We start from the raw sequence: 12,038 nt of genomic DNA on the forward strand, positions 1-12,038 counted from the left end.
GGAGCACTGGACACAGTGGTGACTCTCTGTCTACCTTATGGTAGACAAAAGTTAAAGATTTTAATATATATTACTTTTAAATTTAGCATTACGACACAGTAATGGAACCTTTACCTTGACCTACTTCATAGTCCAACAGTTCACTGTCAATTATGCGACAAATACTATTATTTCTGTTCCTCCTCAGCTGATTGCCAGAGTCTGTCTCGATAATGTATGACCTTGGTGTCTCAGCTTCTCTGATGACCTTTGCTGGGGTTCATGTTTTAAACATTTGCTCTTGAATATGCACATGCTGCCCTCTGAAGAGTTCTGGCAATGTTTGTACATGTTTGTTATAATGCTGGTGTCTTTTTTCTTATGTGTCAGCCAGTCTTCTTCTGGTTCCCTCCTGGTCTTCTGGAGAGTGTACTGTACTTGGCACAGTTCTTTTATATCTCCTGCCATTTAGAGGTTCTGCTGGGGACTTCATGGCACCCCTTAAAGGTGTTGCTCAATATGATAGAAGAGCTAGATATGGGCCTTCTTTTGTTTCACGTCATTTAACTAGCGTGCATTTCACAGTTTGCACTCATCTTTCAATCAACCCATGTCCTTTGGTGTAGCATGGGATGATGTAGTGATAACAAACCCATACTCTGCAGCCAGCTTTCTGAATTCTTGTGACATGAACTTTGTTCCATTGTTAAATATTATTTGCTTGGGTATTCCTTATTCAGCAAGGGGAGCTCTCATTTCTGAGGTGATATTTGACACTCTCAGGTCTTTCACCCTTTTGAAGAATGATAACAGAGTAGATCCAGGTTAGTATTAAATAGCACTCTTGATTCTCAGTGAACAAGTCTACTCTCACTGAGTGCCATGGTCTGGCAGGTACTTCTGTGGAAATCATTTCCTCTTTTCGTTGTGTATTTCTGTTGATCCTTTGGGATATCTTCTTCGTCTGGGTCTCATAATTGACAGAAATCAATTGCAACTCCTGGCAGCTATCCAGACCTTGAATTGCTGGTCCATCTGCATCTACCACATAGAACGTACAGAGAATGTTCTTTCCCTTATGCCAACCCTTGATTTTATCTCTCCCTAGCTGCTTGATCATGGGTCCACCATAGGCTGTTAATGTGAAATTGCACCGTCTTTTGGATACCCTTTTATTATGTTCTCTGGGAACTTCTGGCGGTAGAGTCTGAGTGGAAGGACATTGCTTTGTGATCCAGTATCCAGCTTTCCCTTTAGATTAAATATTGTAGACTTGTTCTGGATTACCCTCTTTATTTGGATCCTTGTGTGCAACTTGCCTCCTTCTTTCATCTCACCCGACATCTTGTGAAGGTTTATGGATTCTAGGTCCAGTATCTGTGTTTTGGAGTCCTCATTGTTATTTCCTTTTATGTGGTGGATCTTCTGCTTGTCCTTTTTCTTCACTGGTATTACCAGACTTGCATATCTTCGCCCAATGGTTTGCTTTACCATATGCTCTACATTCTGAATCATATGCAGGGCATTTGTTTTGGTCATTGAAGGGGTGTTGTCTACTGCACTTCCTGCAGGTCTTGGGGGGGTTGGCACTTTTCTGATTGTGTTCGTTATAGCATCAACCCATCCTTCTCTTTGCTGTGGGTGGGTCTGCATAGATAGGGATCTCATTTGCATCCTCATAGCTTCAAAGGCTTTGGCTGTGTTTATAGCTTCGCCCAGCTTCAAGCTATCCTTCCCGAAAAGAGACTTTTGCAATTTGGGATGGCCACTCCCCCATATTAGTTGATCAACTGATCTTTCATCTATATCCTTAAAACTGCATTTTGCAGCAATAATTTTGAGTCTAATGGGGAAGTTATCAACAGTTTCATCAGTCTCTTTCATTAAGCCTTGAAATTCATAGGATTTAATTCTATGATTAGATCTGAGTTCAAGGTGAGAAGCAAAGTTTCTTCACCTCTGTAAGCTGCTAGTATTAAATAAGTCAAGGCCTCGCTCCCATCAAGAGAAGTATATAACTAACCTTCTCCTCTGCTGTTACATTTTTGAACTAGCCTTTTAATGTTAATTTGCACTTCTGTTGAAACGTTTTAAACGATTCAACAATGTCTTCAGCCTCCCAGTTCATCACTGGGTGAACTGCTGTTGCTCCAGCCATTTTTTTTCAGTAATGTGTTTTTCTCTTCTTTGCCTTCATATTTCAGTGACTTACAATCAATTGAATGGCTTTATTCTTGTTCTCTTATACCGCTACCACCAAGTTATGTCTCTGTGTTACTTGGGAGGCTTCTTAAATAACTTAAAGAAGCAAGATTCAAATAAAAAAAGAGACTTTACTTACTGATGCCTTCCACCATCTCAGGAAACTGTTCACATATGCACATATCTATATATATATATATATAGATATGTGTACATATACCCCACAGTGATGCACTACATTTACTAGAGTGAGAAGGGTGTATTCTTACACAGTTACAAAATAGTTCATGTTATCCTGACAATATAACACAAAGTAATATTAAGAAATAAAGACAAGGTACGAAATACCCCTTCTCAAAAAATTGGGCAAAGAACATAACCAAAACATATGATACAGTGTTCCTTCTTCATTTATACATTTGCCATATTTAGAAGAGAGATTAAAATAGAATTTAATCAATTGAACTTTGGAACAGTGGGTTCAGTGTATTATCTTACATTGTAATAATGAATGTCTACCACAAAGAGAGGATGAAGAGGATTCCATGTAGTTTCAGAAAATTGCTTTTGAAAATCTTGTTCCTCTTTATAGTTTTTAAATTCTGTCCAGGGAACTATCCCTAGAATTTAGAAGTAATTATAAAGGCCAGATACCACCCCTTTATAATTAGGTTGAAAATTATATTAGGTTCTAGGTCTTTGGGGAGCTTCAAAATTAAATTATTTAAAAACCTCTTATCCTGTAAAGAGTGAAAAAAATGATGCCTAGGTATTGTAATTTGGTGGATAATTGTTCAGAAGAAGCAAGATTTTGGTCAGTAAAAATATCTAAAAAAGACTGGATACTTAAATTTAAAAAACCGTTATCTTGAATCGAAGATAAAAAAAAGGAATTACCTAAAATAGGACTAATTAATAAGAATGTTTCCTGAATTGAAACCAGATTCTCAAAGTATGTCTAACAACAAAATAATCAGTTAATTTGGATGTCAAAGAAGGCAAAGGTGGTCCATGTATCAAAGCAAAAGAATATTTTTTTGGTGGATTTCATTTCTAAATTAATCCAACTTGATGCACCTAAATTTTACTTGTGATGAATCCAAAAAGTAATATGGCTAATATTAGCTGGCCAATAATAAAATCTAAAGTTAGGTAATGCCAAGCCACCATTATTTTTAATATTTTTTATATTTCCATATAAAAGAAGATATGATAGAAACCAATGAATCAAAAACGGATTTGGAAACAAAAACAGGTACACTTTGAAAAATATATAAACATTTAGGATATTGACTGGCACCTCCTGACTGCAAGAGGGATAGATGGGGATGAATTTGTCAGATGTGTGCAAGGAGGATTCCTGACACAGTATGTGGACCGGCTGACGAGAGGAGAGGCCACACTGTATCTGGCTCTGGGTAATGAATTTGGTCAGGTGGCAGACCTCTTGATGGGTGAGCATATTGGAGAAACTGACCACAACTCCCTTAGCTTCAGCACAGCTAAGAAAAAGGATAAAAGCAGACAAAATGGGAAGGTGCTAAATTAGGGAAGGGCTAATTACAAATGGATGAGGCAGAAACTTGTGAGAGTAAATTGGAAACAGATGTTTAAGGGTAAAAGCACAGACGTAAAGTGGAGGAAGTTTAGGGACCACTTGTTGGGTTCAGGATATATTTGTCCCATTGGGACAAGGAAAAGATGGTAGGAAAAAGGAACCATGGCTGATGAAACCGGTAAGGCTACTAGTCAAAAGGAAGATGGAAGCATATATTAGATACAGGAAGCAGGAAACAGGAAGGGCTCATGAGAAAGATATGGTAGCCAGGAAGGACCTTAAGAAAGGATTTAGAAGAGCTTGAAGGCCTTGGCATGTAGGATTAAGGACTAAGGAGGACTAAGTCATTCTATGCTTATGTGAAGAACAGAAGGATTACAAGAAGGAAGGTGGTGCTGTTAAAGGATAAAGGCCTGGAGGTGGAGGAGCGTGGGGAGGTCTTCAATGAATAATTTGGTTTAGTATTCACAAGAGAAAAGGACTTTGGTCAGGGTGAGGTTAGAATGGAACAAGTTTATGTGTTGGACAATGTGTATGTTAATGAAGAGGAAGCGTTGGATCTTCTTAAAAACATCAAGATTATATGTGCCCAGGACCAGATATGATATGCCCCAGGTTGCTGTGTGAAGCAAAAGGAGAGATAGCAGGGGCAGTAGCTATGATCTTTGAGTCCTCTGGTCACAGGTGAGGTGACGGACGATTGGAAAATGGCAAATGAAGCACCCTTGATTAAAAAAAGGTAATAGGGAGAATCTTGGAAATTATAGACCGGTGAGTCTTACATCAGTGGTGTGTAAATTGATGGAAAGGATTCTTAATGATAGGATCTATGAGCATTTTGAGAAGTATAATCTACTCAAGGATAGTCAGCATGGCTTTGTGAAGAGAAGTTCATGCATCACGAGCCAAATTGAGTTCTTTTTAGGAGTAATAAAATAAATTGATGAGGGTAGGCCAGTAGATGTAGTCTACATAGATTTTAGCAAGGCTTTTGACAAGGTCCCACATGAGAGACTCATCCAGAAAGACATGAGGCATAGGATCAGTGAAACCTTGGCTGTGTGGATAAAAAAATTGGCTTGCAGGAAGAAAGCAGAGAGTAGCAGTGGAAGGAACGTATTTTGCATGGAGGACAGTGACTAATGGAGTGCCACAAGGATCTGTTCTGGGACCCCTGCTCTTTGTGATTATTGTAAATGACCTGGATGAAGAGGTACAAGGATGTGTCAGTAAGTTTGCAGGTGTCATGAAGATTGGGTGAGTTGTATATGGAGCTGAAGGTTGTCAAAGGCTGTAAGAGGATTTGGACAGGTTGCAGAGATGGGTGGAAAAATGGCAGATTGTATTCAATCCAGATAAATGTGAGGTGATTCATTTTGGAAGAACAAAACAGAAGGCTGAGTGCAGGGTTAATGGTTGGTTACTTAAGAGTGTGGTTGAACAGCGAGACTTTGAGGTTCAAATTCACACATTCCTCGAGGTTGCTACACAGGTTGATAGGATAGTTAAGAAGGCCTAAGGGATGCTGGGCTTCATTAATAGGGGATTGAGTTCAGGAGTAGGGAGGTCATGTTGCAATTCTACAAATCTCTCATAAGACCACTCTTAGAATAATGTAGTCTTTTCTGGTTACCTCATTATAGGAAGGATGTGGAAGCTATGGAGAGGGTGCAGAGGACTTACCAGGATGTTACCTGGATTTTAAAAAAAAACAAGTCTTATGAGGCAAGGTCAGCAGAAGCGGAAGTTTTCTCTTTGGAAGTTAGAAGGATGAGAGGAGACTTAATAGGGGTCTATAAGATTTTGAGAGGCATAGATAGGGTGGACAGCCAGCACCTGTTTCCCAGGGCAGGAATAATAAACGCCAGAGGACATATGTACAAAGTGAAAGGAGGGAAATTTAGGGGAGACATCAGGGGTAAGTTTTTTCCACAGAGATTTGTGGGAGTGTGGAATACCTTGCCAGGGATGGTGGTGGAGGCTGAAGCATTGAGGGTATTTAAGAGACTCTTCAACAGGCACATGGATGAAGGAAAAGTGGAAGGTAAGTGGTGGGGAGGGTTTAGTACTTTTTCTTAGAAATATATGGTTCAGCACAACAATGAGAGTTGAAGACCCTGTTCTATGTTCTATAGCAAAGTGTCTCAAAGTCCGTTGCTGAGCCAGCTGGACAGATATTGAGGCAGACGACAAAAACCTTAGAGGAAGAGGTAAATTATAGGAAGTGCCTTAGTAAGGGAATGAGAGATATAGAGCTACTGCAGGGAATTTCAGAGTTTAAGGGTTTGACTGGTGAAACCATGATTGCCAACGATGGAGAAAATCAGGATAAGGAGAACAAAGTTGAGGAAGTACACATGAGTCTGAAAGAAATGGATGATCTAAACTTTATATTAGATGAATATTAATTATGGCTGTTACATTTTTTTGTTTCCAGAGCTATGTTTTCAATACACTGAATAATATGCCGGGTGGCAGAGTCAGATTTGTCTCTTATCACATCCATGGCATTCTTGAGAGGAAGGGTGAGTAGTCAGATGTTGTGGTATATATTGGTACCAACAACATTGATAGGACAAGGGATGAAGGCCTGAAACGTGAATATAGGGATTTAGGGAGGTAGCTAAAAAGCAGGCTGTCAAATGTAGCAAGTTCTGGATGGTTTGTTGCTTATGTCATGTGCTAGTGGGACAAGAATAGGAAGTTATGGCAGATAAATATGTAGCTGCAGAGTTGGTGTAGGGCAGTGGTTCCCAAACTTTTTTGGACTGCTACCTCCTTGGGTCTCAGGCCACATCCCTCGTGCCCCTCCCCCCCGACACACACGCGCGCGCGCGCACGCACACACACACACACACACACACACACACACACACACACACACACACACACACACACACACACACACACACACACACACACACACACACTGCAAATTTAAAACAACAACTAATCTAACACTATAAATAAGTATATGCATTTCACAAATAAAATTTATAGTAAACAAATTTACAGTCACCATCCCCAGCTGTCACCGTCCAAGGCAGTCGGTTGCCATCCCGAATGGTTGCTGTCCCAAGCAGTCCTGTCTTGAATGGTCCAGTCACCACCTCTGGCTGTCACCATCCCAGGTGGTCGGTCACCATCCAGAATGGTCACCGTCCCAAGCAGACCCATCCCAGCCAGTTGCCATCCAGGGCACTCACCATCCAAGGCATTCGGTTGTTGTCCTGACTGGTTGCTGTCCTGAATGGTCACCTTCCTGAGCGGTCCCATCCTAGCCAGTAATCCTCCCCGGCTGTCACCATCCCAGGAAGTTACTGTCCCAGCAAGTCGCCATTCATGGCCGTCACCATCCTGGACAGCCCACTTTGGGAATGACTGATGTAGAAGTTCAAATTTGTGGTGCGTTAGGATCTCTTCTGGGGAAAGTAAGAACAGTATTAAAGGAACATGTTGCATCTGAACTGGAGAAGGACCAATATTTTTGTGAGCATGTTTGCCTCAGATGTTGGGGAAGGTTTAAACCAACCAGGTAGGAGAATGGGAATGTGTGTTTTAGGCCAGATGAAAGAGTGGATAGTGGTAAATAGATGCAATGTGTAGTGAGACTTCAAGGAAGGACAGACAGTGGATGAAGCATAAATAAAGTCAGCTGGATGGATTGAAAGTTGTGTGCTTTAATGTGAGAAGTATTCCCAATAAGGATGATGAACTTAGAGCATGGATCAGTACATTGAATTATAGTGTTGTGGCCATTACAGAGACTTGGCTGACACAAGGACAGGATTGAGTGAAGCATGAGTTAGATATTTCAAAAGGGAGAGGGAGGTAAAAGAGGGGGCGGGGGCTGTTGGGGTGGGATTGTTAATCAGGGACAGTATCATAGCTGTAGAAAGAGAATGTAATGGAGGGATCATCTTCTGATTTCCACCCACACTGACTCAAAGGTTGGGCACCTTTTAATTTTTAATTTAGACATACAGCATGGTAACAGGCCATTTCAGCCAAAGAGTTCGTACCGCCCAATTAACGTTCATCCCCAGTATATACTCGTGGGCTGAAATGCCCTGTCAACATAAATTAAAATTTTTAAGGTTGGCCACCCCCCGAGTCAGTGTGGGTGGAAATCAGAAGCAGAAAAGGAGTGATCACTCTATTGAGAGTAGTCTATAAGCTCCCAAATTGCCCCCAGACCACAGGAACAGATAAGTAGGTAGATTTTGTGATGGTGCAAAAATAACAGGGTTATTGTCATGGGAGACTTCATCTTCATTGATAGTACCTGGCACCTTTATTGGGCAAAAGGTTCAAATGGAGCAGAATTTGTCAGATATGTCCAAGAAGGTTTTCTGAAACAGTATGTGGACAAGCCAGCTACAGGAGAGCCCATATTGAACGTTTTACTGGTTAATGAGTGAGAATTTCAGAATCAGAGATCACAATTCCCTGATCTTTAGTATAACTATCAACAACGATAGGGTAAACAAGATGGGAACATCTTAAATTGGGAAAGGTTTAATTACAAAGGGATTAGGAAGGAACTAGGGAGTGTAATTTGGGATGTTTTCAGTGAAGTTCACGGCAAAACTGAGGAGGATATTTATGGATCCCTTGCATGGGCTTCTGAGGCAGGGAAAAGATGGTAGGGTAAAGGAGCCATGATTGTCAAGAAACTGTCAACTTTTTATGAATTTATCCATGCTTCCTCTAAGTGTCAATTATCTTCATAATTTGTCAAACTGATGACCTTTAGTAGTGATTTAAAAGTTTCTGCTGAATCAAGCTCCTTTCAAACATAAAAGCTGAAGATGCTGAATCTTTGGCAAATAATTTCTGGAGACACTCAGAAGATTAGGCAGCATCCATGAGTGGAAATGATCAGACATTTTGAGTTGAAATCCTTTATTAAGACGAAGATAGATTAAAAAAAATACTTATATAAAAGGGGAAAGAAGCTGGGATGTAGGCCTCAGCTCTCACACCTTCAGAGGACAGATGGATAGAATAACCATCAGGAAGGTGAGTGCAATGCTATTACAAGCAACCCTGATTCGAATCAGGTGCTGTCGCAAAGGAGTTTGCATGTTCTCCTTGTTGTCAGTGTGTGTTTTCTTCGGTTGCTCTGCTTTTCTCCCATCTTTCAAAACATATGGGGGTTGTTGGTTAGTTTGGTTATTTGGGTGGCACGGGCTCAGGGACCAGAAGGGCCTGCAACCATGATGAACGTCTAAAAAAAAATTAAATGTTTAAAAATTTAAGGGCAAGGCAGAAGAAAAGTTCAAGGGAGATAAATGAAATATGTACAGAAGTAGCTGAAAATGAGCTGGAAACAATGGAATCAGGTAGGGGTAGGTGTTACCTAAAATTAGAAAAATCAATATTCATGCAGTAGAACTGGAGAAACATAGAACATTACAGCACGGAATCAGGCCCTTCAGCCCTTCTACCTTTTCTACCTAGTCTCGCTAACCTGCACCCAAACCATAGCCCTCCACACCCCTCCCATCCATGTACTTGTCCAAATACTTCTTAGAAGTTAAAACTGTGCCCACATTCATCACTTCCGATGGCAGCTCGACACTCCCACCACTGTCTGTGTGAAGAAGTCCCCCCTTATGTTCCATCTAAAAGTCTAAACTTTTCCATTTCACTCTTAACCCATATCGTCTGGTTTATACCTCATCTATCCTCAGTACAAGAAGCCTACCTATATTTATCTGTCTATCCCCCTCATAATTTTAAATAAAATCTCCCCTCATTCTCCTGCCTGTTTAATCCTTCCCCTGTAACTCAGTTCCTGAAGTCCAGACAATATCCTAATAAATGTTCTCTGCACTCTTTCTATCTTATTGATATCTTCCCTCTAGTTAGGTGACCTAAACTGCATACAATACTCCAAATTTGACTCACCAATGTCTTGTATAACTTTACTATAACATCCAAACTGCTATATCCAATACCTTGCTTTATGAAGGTCAATATTTCAAAATCTCTCTTTAGAACCCTATCTTCTTGTGACGCGACTTTCCGGGAACTATGTATCTGTATTCTCAGATCCCTCTGTTCTACTGCACTCCTCAGTGCCCCATCATTTACCAAGTTTGTCCTTTAAGAATTACAATCATAATTTATTGTCATGAACAAGTCACAAAATTTGTTGTTTTGTGGCAGCGTTCATATAAACCACTTTACAAAAAAAATATAAAAATTGTGCATGTAAGGACAAAGTGAAGCAGTGTCTTTGGTTCTCTGATCATTCAGGAATCTGATGCAACAGAGAAGAAGCTGTCCTTGTGCTGTTGAGTGCTTGCCTTTAGGCTCATGCACCTTTTTCCCTATGGTAGCGGAGTGAAGAGGGCATGACCTGGGTGGTGCGAGTACTTGAGGATAGAGACTCCTTTCTTCAGACACCATCTCTTATGCATATCCTTGATGGAATGAAGTCTGGCATCACAGGCCAAGTTAACAACCCTCTGGAGCTTTATCTGTACCAGGCAGTTATGCAACCATCCAGAATGCCCTCCACAGTACACCTGTAGAAGTTTTCAAAAGTTTTCTTGGTTTATCCTTTCAAAATGCAACACCTCACATTTGTCTTCATTAAATTCCATCTGCCATTTTTTATAGCATTTTTTCCAGCTGGTCCAGATCCCTCTGCAAGCTTTGAAAACCTTCTTCACTGTCCACAACACCTCCAATCTTGGTGTCATGTACACATTTGCTGATCCAATTTACCACATTATCATCCAATTCATTGATATAGATGACAAACAACAATGGTCCCATCCCTGACATACCTGAGGCACACCATTCATCACAGGCTTCCAGTCTGAGAAGCAATCATCTACCACCAATCTTTGGCTTCAATGATGAATCCAGATGACTATCTCCCCATGAATATCTAGTGTCTGAACCGTTCTGATTAACCTCCAATGTGGGACCTTGTCAAAGGCCTTACCAAAGTCCACGTAGACAACATCCACAGTCATCAACTTCCCTCGTAACCTCTTCAAAAAACTCTGTCAGATAGGTTAAACAAAGCTATCCCTAATCAGTCCTTGGCTATCCAAATATTTGTAAACCCAATCCCTAAGTACACCTTCCAATAACTTGCTACAACTAACATCAAGCTCACTGGTCTATATTTCCAGGGTTACTTTCAGAGCTTTTTTTAAGTAACGAAACAACATAAACTACCCTCCAATCCTTTGGCTCCACTCCCTTGGCTAGGAATAGTTTAAATATTTCTGCCAGAGCCTCTGCAATTTCTACTCTAGCCTCTCTCAAAGTCCAAGGGAATATATTGTCAAGTCTTTGGGATTTATCCACCTTATTTGCTTTAAGTCAGAAAGCACCTCCTCCTCTTTAATCTGTATAGCTTCCATGACCTCACTGCTTGTTTTCTTTATTTCTTTAGATTCCTGAGTAAATATGGAAGCAAAAAAAAAAACACCCATTTAAGACCTCACCTATCTTTTCAAGGGGACCAATTGTGTCTCTGACTATCATTTTGGTCTTAATATTCCTGTAGAAACCTTTAGGATTTTCCTTCACATTGTCTGCCAAACCAACCTCATGTCTTCTTCTAACCTTCCTGATTTCGCTCTTGAGCTTTTTCTTGCATTTTTTATACACCTTAAGTACCTAATTTGCTTCATGTGGCCTATACTTGCTATACACCTCTCTCTTCTTCTGAACCAGATCCCCAATATTCTTCAAAAACCCAGTCTGTTTACTTTGTCATTAATCAAAAAAGGAACATACAAATTCTGTATTCTCAAAATTTCAACTTTGAAGGTCATTGGGTTTAAGGTTGTCCAGGAGGAATATGAAGTTTTGTTTCTCAAGTTGCATTTGACCTCACCCTGAAAATGGATGATGACAAAAACAGACATGTCACTGGAGGTGTTAAAATCATTGCTACAGGAAACAAGCTTAGACTCACAAACAGAGTGTAAATGCTTGGTAAAGTGCTTCTTGTGTTTGGTCTCATCACTGTAGAGGAGGTCACACTGGGTACACTAAATGCAGTAGATAAGGTTAGATGATTTGCATGTAAAGCTCTGCCTTATCAGTAAGGTCTGATTGTGAGCTTGGATGGAGGTGAAAGGTGAGATGTAGGAACAAATAATTTGGCCTTTTCATCTTAGCCTTGATAAAGGGTTCAGACTCAGAAAATTGACTGACCATTATGTTACCTGACCTGCTGAGTTCATCCAGCAATTCTTTGTTAGTTGCTTCTAAAAAGTAGTGGCTTGATAGAATGGAACTTCTGGGTTCCTCCTGTTTCCTAGTT

The 12,038-nt window shown here is 40.4% G+C and overlaps 1 long non-coding RNA gene across 1 annotated transcript in view; it reads right to left on the minus strand.

Moving 5' to 3' along the window:
• Nucleotides 1-6,759: 6,759 nt before the first annotated feature.
• LOC138752744 (uncharacterized) overlaps nucleotides 6,760-12,038 on the minus strand; it is a 52,539-nt gene continuing 47,260 nt past the window's right edge. The window contains exon 4 of the long non-coding RNA XR_011350892.1: nucleotides 6,760-7,161. This is a non-coding gene — a long non-coding RNA (uncharacterized lncRNA). The remainder of the gene's footprint in view (nucleotides 7,162-12,038) is intronic.

This window comes from Narcine bancroftii, chromosome 2 (assembly GCF_036971445.1).
Source record: "Narcine bancroftii isolate sNarBan1 chromosome 2, sNarBan1.hap1, whole genome shotgun sequence".
Classification (NCBI taxonomy): domain Eukaryota; kingdom Metazoa; phylum Chordata; class Chondrichthyes; order Torpediniformes; family Narcinidae; genus Narcine; species Narcine bancroftii.